This window comes from Esox lucius, chromosome 25 (assembly GCF_011004845.1).
Source record: "Esox lucius isolate fEsoLuc1 chromosome 25, fEsoLuc1.pri, whole genome shotgun sequence".
Taxonomy (NCBI): Eukaryota; Metazoa; Chordata; class Actinopteri; order Esociformes; family Esocidae; genus Esox; species Esox lucius.
In genome coordinates this window covers 4,437,630-4,455,972 of record NC_047593.1, presented here as the reverse complement: position 1 = coordinate 4,455,972, position 18,343 = coordinate 4,437,630, and the positions used below count along the sequence as shown (strand labels likewise).

Below are 18,343 nucleotides of genomic sequence, written 5' to 3'. Positions count from 1 at the left end.
TTCTCTGCTCACCCACACTCTCGTTCTCTCCTGCACTGTTTTTCTCCCACTCTCTCTCCCCCTCCCTCCCTTCAAACTCCCTCCCACCCTATAATGAATTGAAACCAGCCATCTATCTGCTGCTTTGCCTTTTTTTACTGTTAAGATCCAGTCTCCCTTGTTATTGCAGATTAATATTCCACTAATGACAGAAAGAGTGTTATGTATGTGTTCTCTACCTCTAGTTGGATTAGGGGACGTGTCCAGACTTCTGGCTAACCAAAGGGGCTGATGCTTCATAGTTGTGGAACAACACAGATTTCTTCCTTTCTCGATAATGACAATAATAATAATATTAATAAATGTGTTGTATTGTGTGTGATCAAACCAATGGAATTGTATGCAAATGCACACACATTTCCATTGCATGTAATGTAAATGGCAGCATTACCCTGCAATGGAGGCATCTGTTTTTTAGGGACCAAACCGAACAGCAACTTAAAATGGCGAGGAATACTATCCCAGTTGGTCTAAAGGGTTTCTTATTCTCTCCTTCTTTTCATGAGAAGTGTGTGGAGCCCGATGATAGCATGGTTCCCTTGTGTCATGATAGCTCACAGAGTCTACGTTTGTGATTGAGTCGTTTGCATTTCCGCACCCAGATTTCATTTTCTTGTCCATTGAGAGGAGAAAAGAGACCCTAGATCAACTGTATTTGCATTTGGTTGCATTGAATGCTTCCTGCCTGGCGCCTTTTATCATGGTCGTTTGAAGGCCAGATGTCCTCTGTAGCCTCTTCAAGACGAACAGTGTTAAATGCCTTTTCTGTTACAACAGCGTTCCTTGCTCCCAGGTCTCTCTGCTTCCCTCCAAACCCTCGTCATTTCACTCTGTTTACTTTCAAAGGCAAATGAGCTGTGTGAAATCTGAAGATCCCATCTGACCATGACGCAAACATGCCCACCCCCCTCTCGCCAATATGCATTTTAGGGACGACTGTCATTCATTTTCACATTAAGTGTCCTGGCTCGTTGGTCTGCGCCAGAGTACAGAGAGCAATCAGGAAGATAAAAGCTCAATGTTTGCCCTGGCCCATCTGGTAGTTCACACGTCGGACTGTCTGTACAGTTTTCCATGTTAGATCAAGGCAACAATGGCTTAATGGATGGGGGTGCCTGATCCTAGACCAGGGTATATTGGATCCCTGGATATATTGGATCCCTGGGTAAATTGGATCCCTGGATATACTTGCGAAGGGTATTGAAGTGCTGTTTGCTTTAACTCCACTGTCAATTCAATTCTCTTTCATTTATAATTTATTAACCAATATAACCAACATTTATGACTGACACAGCAGCCTTTCCAAACTAGATTGCACTTTTGGAGTGGCTTTGCTGGGTTTTTTTTCTTATGGGTAAGATTTATCTGGAGTACTCATTAGCAAGTTTTCACAGGAACATGTTATTTTCGCCTTTCTGTTGCACACGTATTGCTGTTGTGACAACAGAGACAGTGCCTCTGCAAAGACAGTTGATAGATATATGCCGTTTGAAGCACCAGAGGGAAAATGTGTCGGTGACAACAGGTGGCCTAACTGTCAGAGCACCTGGCCAGTAACCAATAGGTTGTTAGATTGAACCCTCACGCCAGCCCTTGAAAAGGTGGATGTCTTTTGGTCAGTTCCCCGGCTGTCCTGCTCATCTCGGAGGGTCTCTCTCTAGCCCTGGGTTGGATGGATGGCTGCACCATCAGCTAACAACTTGGTAGCACCGTAATGACTTGTCACAGTGAACAGGAGATGGGAGTGCCCTGGCCAGAGGTAGCGGCTATTAAGGGGGCAGAGACATGTGCACGAGCACATACGTGCACAACCACAGATGATCACAAGCACAGATGAGCACAGAGAAGCACCAACACGCTTGTGTGCACGAACTAACGCGCTAAACGTAGGCATCTTTCCTCATACGAACGATAACCTTCCATTTATATTTCAGAGAACATGCTGCTTCTGCTGCTTCTGAAGTGGTAGACTAAAGGGAGGATAGCAGCATACGAGAAACACACTTTTCCAATGAATTAACATCTCAAGAAACACTGATGATGTTTTGTGGAATCAAGAACATAGGGACATTGGGCTGGATACTGTTTTTGGTGGGTGGGGTTAAAGCGGACATTACATGCTTCTTTCACTGAAGGGACATCTGCGCTCCCAGAAACAGACTGAAATGACAGAACATCGTCTGCGAGTGGAGAGATTAAAAAGCAGAACAAATTAAAACATCTTGAGTGAAATCGTCATCTTCCTGGAACAAATTCAGGGGCAAATCAACTTCGGAGAGCTTGAGTGAGAGACTTTGTGGGCCATGATTCACGGTTCTCTTTTCCCTCTCCTTCTATTCTGAAAACCGCTGTCATGCTATCTGAGTGGCCCAGAGCAGCCTGGAGCGGATCAGCAGGGCGCAGAGAGGCCTACTCATCCCCCCTGTGAATGACTACCCATGGGCGACAAAGGCGGGTCAACATTTGGCTTTTCTGGGCCTCTGGGTGACAGAGAATCACATCGTGACAAGAGCTGCTCTCCAACAAAAGTATCGCCCCTTTCCATTTAATGAAACAGCCCCATGAATATGCGAGCACAAGCTCAAAATGACATCTAGCAGACACTCTTATCACAATGAACTCGCAGAACTGTCAATGTTGTCACATGCAGGACAGTATTACTCGCATGTGGGCTCTAAGTTGCTTGCACTCTGCTCTTATTTCTAAGTTACTGGTCACATGATGTATGCAGTTTATGATGTTGGTTCCCATTGGTTGGTGTCACCTTGTTAGTCATGATGGGCTTTTCCTATTGACCGGCTGGAGAGATGTTGGGTGATCTACACCTCAAATAAGCGGAGATTAAAATGTTATCTCTTATTCTTTTTTCATTGCTGAGGCAAATTCTGTGGGTGCCAATAGTTGGTGTCTTTATGAACCTTTAATCAGCTAGTTATGTTTGTGATGTTTTGGTTTTGATTTGGAAGTGAAAAAGTAGTTGAGGCTTTTATAGATCTTTAAATTATCTCCACTCTCTAAATTATCCTTTTCACTGTAATTTTCCAAGAAAGGATTTTGTGATTGGTTGACAATATGATAGCCATCGCCCATCTTGCGCTTAGAAGAATATTATGTCTCAATCAAATCTGTGCCACATTATTGTGTTACATACCTTCAGAAGTCATTAGTGCAAATCACCATTTCGTATATAAAATAAGAGACATTGTTTGGTTTTTGTACAGCAAATGGACAAAATGCACATTGCGGGGTCATGTGGTTACCTTAAATTGTTGCTTGCATGTATACAAAGCTCTCGTGTTGTTGCATGAACCAGCCATCAAACCGTCTAGGTTTAATGCAAACCTCTGGAAACCTGGGATTGATGGGAGTTCACTCCAGAGTGAAGATGAGACTCCAAAAAACAAAATGGCTGCCACTGCCTTGAACTGTAGCAAGTGGATCGATTCACATCCTCAGTGATGAAATGGGCTAGCAAACAGTACACTCACTAGGGACCGTAGCCCATCATACCTGATTCAGCACACAACATAGTCTCCCCATGAAGTCTTTGGGCTTTAAACTCATAAGCTCTCATCCGTCGTCATACTTGGACATTATTACATACACTGACTCCCTTTTCCTTACTGGGCAACACATCAACCTGCTTGTCTATTTGTCACTAGCACCAAGTGTTCAATGCTTTATAGGGGGAATATAGAGTCTAACTATGAAACAGGGAGTCATTTTAGACATAATGGCCTTCGCTTTTGCAGTGTATGTTTGTAAGTCTTTTTGATAGAATAAGGTTAGTATTATACCCACTTGCTTCATTTACTCTGAGTTGGCTGGCTGATCCACAGAGATGCTGAAGTGTAAGTAATCTTTGAAGAATGATTAAGCAATAAGGCAGTAGAGGTAGTGCTCTATCGTTAACACAATCACAGGTACATTACCTTCATTGCGAGGGACTTCTATTTAACTGTGACTGTATTCAACCCATTTACCTGTGACTGTATTCATAATACACGCATTTCCTTAATGGCATATTAACAACATATTAAAATTACAATTTGTTATATATTTAAATCATTATTTGTTTGTAAATTTGTACAATTCAGTTATTCCAATAGAATATAGTAGTTCCAAAACCGTCTCTTCAAGTTGCCTAGAGCTCCACAACACACCAAGCTAGATTGATAGAACTACAGATGCCCTCTTGCCCTACACACACATTAACCCACTCACATAAGCACACACACACTTCCCCTGTTTGTTTTCTCCTTGTCTTTTTTCTTATGCTCTACATTATTTATTTATTTATTTTTTGACTGGTGGGAAGTGTTTTTAATTGATTCTTGCCCTTTGCAGTAAACCATTTCCTTTGCAGACATAGGCCACAGATGGCTCTGGCTGGCTCTATATCCCACCTAGCCAACAGGATTTGCAGCCAAGGCTGTCTTCTAGTATAGGCACTGTGTGTCTTCTGGATCTCTGTTTATTACATTATAGGATACACTTATAGGGGTTCTTGCAAATACACACATAGACACACGTAAGATAATCTTGTGTATGTGTTTCTTTGTTTGTGTCTTATACTACTCTTAAACTGCAATATTTATTCGAGAGTGGCTCTCTTCATTGCAGATGTTTTTTTTTTAGTATGTGTTTACTCTTTTTTTCTAATGGTCATAGAGGGTGCCTTTTGTGACATCCACTTCCAGTCAGCAACTTCCACTATCAACTATGTGCAGTAATCCAACCTTTTCCTGTTCCGATTGCAGTTTGCAAACACACAGAGAGATATGCTGCTATTGGTTCCATAAGATCTGGTTCACAAGCAGCATTGACTGTGAACTTCTCCCTATGGCCAGAGCAGCGTTGGCCTTTCTAGACGAGCGTCATCCCAGATAAAATTAGCACAACACTCCTATCAACCAGGCAAAGCACGTCAATTGTCTCCCAATTATATTCCTCCCCGAATGATGTTCTTTCCAAGTGGCAATTGTCAGCCGGACGATTAATTTGAGAACGGAATTTGAAACGGGAAATGTGCTCTTATCGCCGACAATAATTCGCTTTCTCCAAACAATTTGGAATCGCTTATTTGGAACAGCGTTGACTAGACCAGCTATCGAAGGTGCCCAGAAATTAGATAGATGGTGTTCGACCCACGCACTCGAACACACACACGCTCTACGCACCTAATTATTAACACAACACTTCATTAAAGCAGGCGTGATTCCCATGCATACACCCCCCCCCACAATCACTCCCTTCCTCCTCCTCCTAATCACTCATCCTCTCCCTCACCGTCCTTCACTGTGAGTCTCTGCCTCGCCTCAGCCTCGTTAGCCGCACATGGAGTTGACGGAGAGGTCTGCCTCCACCTGCCTCGCCGGGCCTCGTCGTCAGATTGAGTTGACTGAGGGTACGCGGGAGACTCGTAATTAACAGGCCACCTCGTTACAAATCTATTATTTAAAATCCGCAATCGGATCGGAGGGAGTCCGGCAGCGTGACGGGCCCTTGACAAAGCAGGCCAGATGATGACGGCTAATTGGCCCTCTGCTGAGATAATATGGACGGGCAGACGGGAATACGAGGGGTGAGAGGCCAGACCGGCCTGCTTTGGAGAGGAGGAGGGGTGTTGTGACGGGGGAGTGCACGCCGCCATTCAGGCTAACCTCTGACAGATGGTTCCATTCATAACCCGCAGACACATACAACACTTGGTCCAATCTGGGCCCAGGGCCAATTAAGGCCTGCCGCACAGTTCACACGACCAGAAGCGAGGAGCCTTACAGTCCAGCGTAAGTACGTAAACCGAGCGTTAAATGCCCTGCCGTCATGGTTTTCGATCGATAATCATTTGGAACCTCAGCTAACTGAGAGGATTTTTTGGGGAGAATATTTCAACGCAAGAACCCAAGGAGTGGAACCCATTCGAACTGTGGAGAACAGACCAACCAGCCCAAGCCTGCCCAATAAAGCACAACTGCTTAGAACGTTGTGTGGAGAACAAAATATCCCGCCAACTTTGAAGCAATTCCAGCTAAACGGTTTGACTCCCCATTAAAAGTCGCGTGGACTCTGGGGAGTCCCTCCCACGGAAAATCTGCCTCTCACCCTACCCGGTGGCCAAGAAGCGCGGTTTTCCCCTATGCTGTAAACAAAATAAAAAACCAGAGAGAACGTTCTAGTCTATAGTCTACCAGACCTGTTTCAGAATCAGGCCTCCTCGCCGCAGGTTCCTCCTCCTCAAAGTGTACTGTAAGATTGCGTCGATTGTCAGTGACTGCCTCATTAAATATCGACCGGTTTTCAGAAGAGAAATCCGATATTTTCGGTGTCATCTTTGCCTTCACTGATTGGCGAGGGATATGTGCCTACCAGACTGGTTATTCATCCATTCACCATCCACGATGGCCTTAATCAATCCGGTTTCCCCTCTTGGGTTCAATAGAGTTTATTCAATCCATGATCGATGCATTAAAGCTGTCAGGGTACATGGAATGACTCACTATGAGAGTTTGATGCTGTCAGCAATCAGCAACAGTTGGAGGCCAAATCTTATATCTTACTGTATATATTGAGAGAGATATATAGAGAGAGACATATGTATGGATAGATATATAAAAATATATATAGATAGTTATGTTTTTAGTGCCTGGTGGCCTAGCTTCTTAATGCAGATGGTTTCTTTGTCGTTGTTGTGTTTATATGACTGTGCCTTTTCTCTGTTAGTCGTTGTCGTGTTTATATGACTGTGCCTTTTCTCTGTTAGTCGTCGTCGTGTTTATATGACTGTGCCTTTTCTCTGTTAGTCGTCGTCGTGTTTATATGACTGTGCCTTTTCTCTGTTAGTCGTCGTCGTGTTTATATGACTGTGCCTTTTCTCTGTTAGTCGTCGTCGTGTTTATATGACTGTGCCTTTTCTTTGTTAGTCGTCGTCGTGTTTATATGACTGTGCCTTTTCTCTGTTAGTCGTCGTCGTGTTTATATGACTGTGCCTTTTCTCTGTTAGTCGTCGTCGTGTTTATATGACTGTGCCTTTTCTTTGTTAGTCGTCGTCGTGTTTATATGACTGTGCCTTTTCTCTGTTAGTCGTCGTCGCTTTTATATGACTGTGCCTTTTCTCTGTTAGTCGTTGTCGTGTTCATATATCTGTGCCTTTTCTCTGTTTGTTAGTGAATGTGTGGGCCTGCGTCTGTGTCAGCATCCCAATGGCACACCGGGCTATAATATCCCCGGCATCAGACAAGCCCGACATCAAACACTGTGGCCCGGTCCCAAATGCCACTCTAGGTCAATGTTTGGTGCCCTGCCATTCGCCACAAGTAGTCCAGTATCGGGAAGAGGGTGGGGGCATTTGGGACACACTCTTGCGCTGTCGTCGTCCTCGGTTCCCTGCTCCAGTCGACCAGGGGGGGACTTTGTTCTGCTTGTCAGATGAGTCAGACGGCCAAACGCGCCCCCACAACACTCTGGACTAGCTATACCCTTCGGTGAAACCCACCTCTTTTGGACCACCCTCTCCCACATGCCCCCACTCCCACCCGCTTCTTGTCTCCGCAGACCTCCTTAGCTGCCAGAGCTCAGTTCTCTTCCGAAAAGTGGGGACGAGTCGGCCTCCTCCCTGCCGATGGCACTTAAGCCATGAACCAAGCGCCCGGCCGTCGCACGCTTGCCAGAACTCTACATTTTCTCTTCACCAAGCCTCCTTACATTCCCTGTGAAGCAACTTGAGGCGCTGTTCATGTTCCAGTATTCAGTTCAGGAGCACTGATCTAAGTCAGTCGCGTTGTCTTCTGTAGTGCGACCGCAGACACTAAAAGACACTATGCGCGCACACAAATGTCTTGCTCCCATGACAGGTTGACAAGGTTTTGATTAAGGTTGGTGGTGGTTCTGTGTTTCTCCAGCTGATTTGCATGGTACTGTGTCCACTGCCTTTCGGCTCATTGTTGCTACCCACAGATGCGTGCCTTCCCAGGGCCCAGCAGTAGAGAATGAAGGACAGCTAGCTGTTGCGGCACTTAAAGTTTAATAATACAGCAGCGTCATTGGTCTGCATTTTTAGTTTTGGTTGTTTATGTGCCAAAGTGCAAAACAACGATATTTACATTTGAAATTAAAGTTAATGTAGTTAAGTGTATGGAACATTGTATGTGGTAGTATGATTTGAATGATTTAAGTACAACATTTTAATACATTGATGTGGACTTTATCAGAGATTTAAAGGACTGTAAAACCTAGGGTGTCAGGCAAGTAAATGCAAAGATATCATGAACCTCCCCTTGTGGGGGGAAAAAAATAGATAGCCAGTAGAGTATATACTCACAAATAATGTTTATGTGGCCAACTAATAATGAATATAGCAACACTGTTTATGTATGTCAGAACCCTTGTCATAGTGATGAAGCTGGACTGACAGACTGGACAGTTATTTTACTGCTGCATCATTCAGGGGGCTTGTCTATTGTAACTTCTTGTGGTGGTTCAAGTGCTGGCAAGCTTTATCTTGGTCAGTGTCCAGTGAATTCATTCATTTTTGGCAAATATTTCCTGGTTGAGCGAGCAGTGTTATAATAACATACAGGCTCAGGAAGTTGTGCAGCAGATGACAAATATATTGATCTTCTAATGCCCCATGTCTGCTGGGACATCCCGCATTGAAACAAGGCCATAATCATGAATATAACTTGTTTTTTTCGCCCCGTAACAGCTATTTATTTATTTAATCGTTGGTGACTAATTACGCTGGGTCTTTAAACATCTGACACTTTTTTTAGGACTGATCTGATCTCAAAATGCCAGTTAGTAAAAAAATATATGAATCAGAATTTGTCTGTGGGAAGGCAGCCAGAAAGTACTTTGAACCTCATTATTGGCACTAAAACATATTTTTATTTGATCACTCACAAGCTTCATAGAAAAAGAAAATCAATGCTCCACTTTAAAAACAACTCAGTGTATTTTAGAATAATATTGCAAATTAAATTGAAGAACACTTGTGTTTAAGTGTACTGATTGAACATTTATTGTAAAATACAACTTTTATTTCAAGGGCTCGTTTAATTATTGTATTGTGTTATGACAGTCTATTTGCAGTATACTAATGGAATGAAAAATGTACATGCATAGCACACATTTAATGTGTAATCAAGTGTGAACATCTAGTAAACATAACCACTGTGTAGCTTCCTGGGTCCCAGCGGTAGACAATGAATGAAAGAGGTCCCCTAGTGATGCAGTTCGATCATTAACTCAAGTTTATTATTATTATTTTTTTACATACTACTTTATAGAACCAAATGTAATAGTTTAATAGCATAGTGTGACAAAAACAAGACAAGGAACCAGACACGCATAGTTCAGCTGGCCACGATTACAAGGGATGAATGTTGTTTCCCTGAAGTGGATTCGAGAGGTTGCATCTTTAACCACTACACCCGAAGCTAGACGTATGCCAAGTGTCATTATATCGTCTCCGCATTAGATCATTTTGTCACACATTAACATCACACATATAGTACTGTGTTAAACTGACTAACGTTTCTTATTAAGTTTACTTCCACCACAAATAACATCTATGAACTGAATGGCTATTCCCACTGGCCGTTTTAACAGTTTATTAGCCTGTAATAGGCTTACTAGTATCTACTGACTTACTACTTGGAATAGTCATAGGAACTGAGAAATTGCTAACGAGATGAACTTTACATTGCCAGAGCTATTTTATTTCATGGCACAACAACGTTCGTTTTTCTTTCATTCATAAATGACATTGATACAATAACTATCAATATAGGTGACGATAGCTAACCTTTTCATCAAGTGAAAAGATGAAAGAATCGTGGAAACCCCTCCTCTTTCACTGCACAAGGGGTTGTGTTCTATCCTATATTTCCCAAAAAGCATGCACGAATGTGTACTTCAAAAATCCACCAGAAATAGTTGCAATATAATTGTAAACAGTTTTATTTTAGGCTTACTATAATGTAGGTACAAAAGGTTGTAACCAGCCAAGTTTTTGTCTATCCTGAACAAATGGTAATGCATAATTTTTGTGCTATTTCATTTCATGGCACAACAATGTTTGTTTTTTTAACCATTCGTGAATGATATTGATACAATAACTATCAATACAGGTGACGATAACTGACTTTTTCATCAAGTGAAAAGACGAGAGAACAAACTCAACATTTCATCTCCATAGTCAGTTTGCAATTAACAATCATCTTTCAGCCTGGTGTAGCTGTATCCTATGTTTTAATTTTAGCTAAAAGCTTTTCTAGTTGTTAGATTACCTTTGCTAAAAGTTAGGTAAACTGCTTTGCAAAGTGTTCTGAAGTGTGCAGCTACACACCTTCCATTGGATTGACACATAATGAGTATATTGCTTTCCTCTATAATTTGATGCTGCAGCTTATTTGATGCAAATGTACTGTTTATCTGATTCAGTCTCCTTTCTCTAGCACTCTGGCATCTCCATTATAACATGAACAGAGTGACTATATTGCTTTTTTGCCACATCTTCACAATACCTGATATAGAGAACTTCATTCAGGAATACATAGAGATCCTGCTCATTTCAACGTTGTCACATTTGTAAAAGTCAAGGGATGACTTTTACAACACATTATCTCATTGTTGCCACCATCCTCTATAGTCAAGCAGATGATATGGAATCCGAACAATTTGCGTCAGACCCAGCGCCTGATGCAGATGCCAAAAGGGTAGTTTTTAAATCTCTGTTTTTTTGAGCATTGAAATGTAAACACATAATCAAGTGGAACCCCGTCCCTAACAGTGGAGCCCCACCCCTAAAAGAGGAGCCCTGCCCTAACGCCCTAGCAGGTGGGCTGCCCTGAACATGACCCTGCACTCCAGTGGCATGAGTGTGTGTCTGAGTGCACAGTTGTATGTGTGTCTGTGTAGCGGGGGAAGCAGAAAAGTGAACAAGCCATAATTGCCAGCCTTACTTGTTAGGCTACAGTGCTACCATTAGCAGTGTAGTGGGCTGAGAACGCAGAAATACGCCAGGAATAGGAGATACTAGTTACTTATAATGGTTGATGTCACGGTGTTCTCTCTCTAACAGGTCATTAGATAACAACGGGATATGCACAGTGGTCCTGTGTGGCTGTGTTGGTCGAGCTTGGGGTTAGTATCCCAGGGAATTCAAGTTTGATTCCTTCTTGGCCACTTGTTTGGAAGAAGCGCAACTTTCTTTAGATAAATGCATCCATTATAATTGTTATTCAGATTTTCCAGTAACTGTTTGCATGTTGGATCCTACTTCCCCAACAGCTGCAGGAGAAGAAGAAGAATTAGTTTACAGCTAACGCAGCCTTGAAGGTGGCCATTTTTTAAAGATTCGATAGCTGGAAATGTCACTCAATCTATGAACGCCTTCCCGTTAAGACATTGACTGATGACGTTTCAGCACATCCGGTGTACTCTGGCCTCTCGTACCCCTGTATGTTGTCAGGGTAACGCCTTGGCATGAAGGTCACAGGAAGAGGGAGAGTGGCCGTCGTCAGCAAACATTTCCCCTGCATGGATGTGAGCGCCCGGGCCACCCATTTCTCCAAAACCCCTCCAAGGAGTTTTGTACATAACCACTCCGCAAGTGAGCGACAACCCTTGGGTGTGTGTGATGAGACATTCACCTCCGGGTGTCAGGGTGTTTTCTTTGTCTTTCAAAGTTGTTTTTGTTTACGTAGAATTTTTTTTGTCTCCAACATGAAGCATTCAGTTGGTGTCAGACTTCATTTGTGAGTCTCATCATGTCATGGAAAATCAACAGGAACAGCAAGGGGCACACTGGGAAAAGAGCTTGTTTTCATGACAGCTGCTGTTGCGTGAACCCAGCCCCCCCCCCCCCCAAAAGAAAAAATGAAATAAAACAGCAGCTTTTATCGCACTCTTTATGCTTGTCATTGGATAAGTATAGATCTGAAACGTGATTGGCACTTAAAATGACACTGACAGTCAACTGGCAATATCTGTCACTTGAGATGTAGCAGATGACACCCGTCTTTAGATCTTTTTTTTGTTTGTTTGTAAACACTTATTAGAGAAAGACAAAGAGGAAGGCAGCTAGGAAAGGAGAGGGGAATAATTCTAATAGTTGAGTATTGAGCCTAGACGATGTCAGAGCCAGAGTCAATGTAAGAGTCTACTGTACTGTTTAACTAACAGAACATCTCTACTGTCTCCGCTCTGTCAGAGGAATATGTGAAAAAGGCACAGTTGTGTCACCGTGAAAGTGAGTAATGGTGTCTTTTTTTTTTTTCATTCTGACATGACAGACGGTGTCGTTACCAAAGAAATCAGCGTTGCATTTCCAAAGCCATAATTAGTAATTACTCAAACGCCACAAAGTGCCTCTTATCTCCTCCCCGTGCTATTGATCGAAATGCCTTGGGTCGCCGTCATTGACACAATGCTTCCTCACCGGCTTAAATTAGGCCTTCAATGTCCATAAAGATAAGCCATAGCATCATTTTGGTCATAGATTTGGAAGCAAGTAACAGCATGACTTGTGAACACGCAATGCACATGATATGGTCAGGAAATAAAAAACTCTTATTCATAATCGTAAGCGATACATCTACTGTGTGACATATTGTTACTAAGAAAGAGTAAATAGAAAAATGGCCGTCATATTCCATCAAAGTCCTGTGGAGAAAACCACATTGCTTTCCATTGGCCTGTCTGATTTGGCGCCCGTCAGCAGAAGCTAAATCCTTCTGACAAGACAGAAGAAATCCCTAGCCCATGCCTCTTCTTCCTCCCTCTAAAAGCACTCAGAGAGAAAGCCTCTTTCGTTGTTCTGCCAAACAATGACAAGTCAAGTATTTCTTTTGATGTTCTTTCCCTTTTTGCTTTTTACCTCTGCTCTGTTTAAAATTCATAATTAAGTGTCCCCCTCCACCATTACAAGGCCAATCAAAGTCAATTATGGGTATTCTCTGTTGGACTGGAAGGAAACACTGCAGCTGTGCCCCTTGTGTCTTCAAAAGGGAGAAATACAACCCGTCTTAGAGGATTCTTGACTTCTCTGCTTTTGGTTAGCAGCAAAATTATGCCAAATCTAATTTATTTTCTTTTTTTCTTTCTACCTTACTCTATTTGTCTGTATCTTTTTTTACCTCACTCTCCCTTTGTCTCTGCTTCAAACTGAAATGTTAGCAATATCCTTTTTTGTTGTGCTATTTAAACAACTGTTACTGATTGTGAAAATGCTAATGGTACTATATTATATTGTTGACTAATTTTCTGGTTTACACTGCATGAAACTTGACGTTTGTAGACAGACATTAACTAGTGAAAGGAGTCAGGGAGAGCTTGCGGCTCACAGGACTCAGTCTCTCACTCCTATTTCCTCTCAGAGGGGGCACCGTATAATTAAGACACTATCTTCACGAGCTGAGCCCTGACCCTGTCAGACCCTGATAAAATGAAGTGGGCATAGGAGGCACCCCTGGGGCACCCCTGAATACTTCCCACTGGGTTGCTCCGAGGACTCTGCCACGCTGGGCGGCTGCCTACCTTTTTTCCAGCTGTTTGCCAGGCGGTAGCAGCCGGTGATTCTGGCCAGGCTGATATGGGACCTGCTGAACTGATGATCTCATCATCCTCAGACAGGTTGTCCACATCAGCAGGATATTAACACATTTTTTAAGGCTGTGAGGAGAAGTAGTATATAGAAACTTTGTCAAAGCTTGGAAGCACGTCCATTGCGTTTACTTTATGGCTATTTTTAAGCTGTTGATTTAATCGGTCAGTGACATGTTTCTTTGTTAAATAACTAATTTGTTAAAGGTTGGTTGAAGGCTTGCAGAGAAGATATGAGACATTTGATTGTGATATATTCCTAAAGAAGTTTTCGAAGGAAGTTTGTCAAAGCGGAAACACACTGTTAGTGTGTTTCTTATTCTCAATCTTGGATAGAGCCTGTTTTGAGACTTTTCTTTTTATTAATACACCATTCCATTGATTCACTGCAGGTCATCTTTGAAAGAACATTACTGCTCCCAGTTTCAAACAAAAGGAGAGAAAAGATTGTTCCCTTTTTTCTCTCATGCCTTTTGCAAAAAAACACATCATCACATTGGAACATGTTGAGCCAGTCATTCTTATTTTCTCCCTAGTTTTGCTGTTCCATATTAATTTGGTGCGAGAACAACAGATAGCAACAATAATATAATAGACTTGAATAATTAAACCTAGGTTTCATGACTGCAAGCCGGGGGTCCGCGTGTTAACTTAATTTACAAGAGTGGCCGACCAGTGTTTTTTTAAGCTATCGCAGCTAGCATTATTATGATGATTGGCACCCACTGCATGTAACTGTTTGTGTTTTTGCATGGTGTCTATCTAAAGCAGAGGGACTTACAAATTAGACCTGTGGTTCTCAAATCTTTCCTCAGAGACTTTTCACAATTGGATTGTAAGTCTGAGATAGCTCACCTGATTCACTAATCAAGGGGTTGACAGTACGTTAAGAACTCTAATCTGATGTAGTAGCAATGGAATAGATCAAAACACTGATTGGCTATGGCTTCCTGAGGGGAGGTTTGGACTAGGGTTGCATCAAAGTTAGCATGTAGCACATAAGTGGTGGATATTTGCTGATGTCTCTCTGCTTTGTGTCTGCCTGTGAATCTCAGTGCTAAAGCAGAGTCAGACTATGTATCAGTGGTTAGCATGTTAGCGTTCAAGCCTTCATTTAATCTCCCTTTAATCTCACCGTCGTTTGTGTCAGGTAATCTGCCAATGTGACCCAATGTGTTGCTTGGCTAAACACCTTGTTCTCTTTCTCTCTCGCTAATCCCTGGCTTGCGCTAGCTAGAGTACCTCATATACCATCAGCTCCCCCGAAACAACATAAATATCAGGATGGCTTATAATCAAAGTGTCTGTCCCCCAGTCCAATCCTTTCAGTTCTTTAGCCAGTCTATGTGGAGAAGCCTTTGGAAAGGTAATGAATTGTTAGCACTAGTCACCCCTGTGAACTGAAAACAAAAGATTGAACATTTTAACGTCACATGTTCAGATAATTCTTAACACAATTGGGGGTTATAATTGAAATGTGTGTTTGTTTCTGGGTTTGTGTGAGTATGTTTGTGTGAGTATGTTTGTGTGTGTCTGTGTGTGTGTATGTGTGTGTGTGTGTGGGGGGGGGGGGTGCGTGGCATGTCTGAGATTCCCAAACAAGCTTGTGTTCAAACATGCACATACTCAACCTCCAGAGTAGTTTACCAAATGGGGACCAGAAAACCATTCCGCTAGTTGTCAAATGAAGTTTTCAAATTTCTAGTTCCTGGACAAACTTGGAGATCCTCGATGAATCCCTTGAGTTTGTCAAGGAACCATTTCTAGGCTATGATTTACATTCAGACCTTTTGGTTGTTTCAGGGGTCTTTGGAGAATCCTTTAATGTTTCAGTGTTGAAACAGGCTATTGTAGGAACATTGGAGTGGAGGCTTGGCACTCCTGTTCATATGTTCTGTCGTATTGTCATTGCATGTCAATTTGAGTAGTGACACTTAGGTAATAACAGTGATGGTAGCAGGGCCTATGCAAATTCCAAAGTTGGAATAGTAGCCACCTTATTACTATAGATAATGAGCAATGATAATATTAATAAAATTATATTAGAATATAGATTGTGCATAAATATTAAAGCAACATTGTAATTAGCAGTATACAAATGATGATGAACAGGAATTACTTTTACACAAAGGCTGATCAGAACGTACTGTCATAAGCCAAAAGTACTATAATAAGCCATTTACAAAAAGCCACATTGTCAGTCTGATAAGCTTTAACCTCTACAATGCAGTCTGCTTCAAAAGTTCCAAAAATGTCACACCTATAATCACAGACGAAGTTCCAGAAAACTCAGGAACCTGAAATGTACTACTAGACACCTTTACGTCTAAGCGTGTTCTCGGAAGAAGAAAGAAAATGTAGGGACCCACGCGAAAGTGTGGTAGTGTGATATCAATTCCCTCTCCAGGGCTCCGGTTGGTGCCAGCCTGCTGAGTTGTAATCACAGCTGTGGCCTAAGTGCCGTATCACTCAGGCTGGGGGTCACCACAAACCGACCTGCGGGGAGGTGGAGAGGCGGACCAGGAGACAGTGAGCGATGTGTCAGTAGCCACTGCCAGGGTGAGTGGGGTGGGGGTGGGGGTTGGATAGAGGTGGCGAGAGTTACAGAGAGTTACAGTCGTACACCTTCACCGACTTAAAGCGTTCAAGTGGCGTGTGCGTTTCCCGTGTGGGCACGCACGCCCCCTCACCCACCTTCCAAGGTCCTACTGGGATGTTCCTGTGACTCGGGTATCCCGGGGCCATGGGCGAAGTGCTCGTATATCTCTTGCCGCCCCAAAACCAGGCTGCAAATCTATCTCGCGCCGCCGGAAAGCCTCCCAGAAACAAGCAAATAAATCGAACGGGCAAATAGGATGACGGGAGTATTGAAGACAGTTCCGTAATGGCTTCGATGGAGACGCACTATTCCCTGTGCAGATGCGTTCAGAAGTTATTTTGGACACTGTGTCTTAGCCACGTGTAGCAGCGGCTGCAGGACTCGGTGTTGTCCGTCGTGTTTTGCATTCCACTCACGCTCCGCAGGTACAGCAGCCAGTTGACGCAGGGTGTTCACTGGAATAGCTGCGTCTCGTCACTAAAGAGTGCGCAAACATCATGCGCGTGCGGACACGCGCGTTACCTAACGAACGTACCATTGGTTTCTCTGTCAGACATACTTGAACACACGCGTACGCACGCACACACACACACACACACACACCTTAACACACTTGTCAGATGAGCCGGTTCGGTGCAGGAGAGGGGTGAGAGAGATGTGAATCGGGGCTTATGCACGTCCGTTCCAGCGCCGCTCCTGCTCTTGAGTGATTGCGACGTTGCCATGACGACCGCTGGTTGTTTCTTCTTCACTCTTTCTTTTTTCCCACGGCGGTCGTCTCTGCGCTTTACGGACACGAGGTGCTTGTGCGGCTGACCTCCCGCCCCGCCGGAGGGAGACCGAAATAGCCCCTTGTTGTGCTTGATAAACAGCCGTCCGTGGGCCCCTGGGCAGAACAATGCGTGCCGGTGACGCCGTGACCCTCTCCCTCTACAGCCTGGGCTCTATCTCTCTTTTTACCTATCGCGCTCTCACTTTCACCCACTCTGGTCTCTAACCCACTCTGCTTCTCTCCTGTTCTTGCACCCCCCCCCCACCCCCCACACACACACATACCGAACACATATACTCTCCCTTCCTTCCCTCCCTCCCTCCTCCCTTTCCTCCCTCCCTCCCTCCCTAGCCACTTGCCATTCTGAGCAGGCAGTCTGAAGGCAGTGTCGGTGTGCAAGTCTCACTGCTTCCCTCCGCTGCAGAAATCTAGGGGTTTTGTGTCGTCCCGATAGCCTGCCCTCTCCCCATTCCTCCCTTCCCCTCTCTCCGCACCACAGACCTTGGCTTTCAGCCCGACACACTTAATATTATCTCTTTGTTTCCCTCTGCTCTCCTTCTCTCCTTTTCATTTCTATTTTTAAACCATTTTCATCCTGTTATGTCGGCTCAGTGAAGTAGGTAGTCTGTTTCGGGGGCCGACTCATCCAATACGCACACATCAGTTAAGCAGTCGCATTCAATTTATCTTACCTAAGTTGGATAGGACAGAAACATTTCAGATTAGCGTTTTTATTTTATTATTATTTTTTAACAATGGCTCTTTGTCCCCTTTATTACATTACCATGCGACAAGGACACAGTGCTGTCAGTATTACTTAAGTGATCCCTCTAATGGAAGAGGGGAGAGAGTGTATTCTCTGTGAACCTGGTTATCCACATACATTTTCCGTAACTTTTTTCTGGTATTGTTTCCTTGCCAGATGATACATGTAGCATCAGCTAGCAGCAATGCTATTTGCTTTTCCAAATTTTATTTGGAGTCCTGAAAATCCATGATAGATGCTCTAGGGACTATCAGTACCATTTCAACTATCTAATAACCTGTTATTTTAAGATTTTCCCTTATAATCACCCAAACCTTTATTCCAACACCAATGGACATCGGGACTCTCAAAAGAAAAAACTAAATTTTTCATATTTTTATCTGTTTGCAAAATTACAGTAATGTTACTAAAACCTCTGGAAATCATTAAATAAAATAAACATCTGGAATATTCTTATCCCATGTTCATACATAGAACTGTTTCCTTATTATGGATGTATGTTAAGCTGCCCAGTATCTGATTGTGATTAGCTGATGAATTAGAATTGTTCATTTTTCAATGG

The 18,343-nt window shown here is 43.1% G+C and overlaps 1 protein-coding gene across 3 annotated transcripts in view; it reads left to right on the top strand.

Moving 5' to 3' along the window:
* Window positions 1-18,343, top strand: part of ctnna2 (catenin (cadherin-associated protein), alpha 2) — a 524,553-nt gene that overhangs the window by 374,937 nt on the left and 131,273 nt on the right. The gene's annotated exons all lie outside the window — the stretch shown is intronic.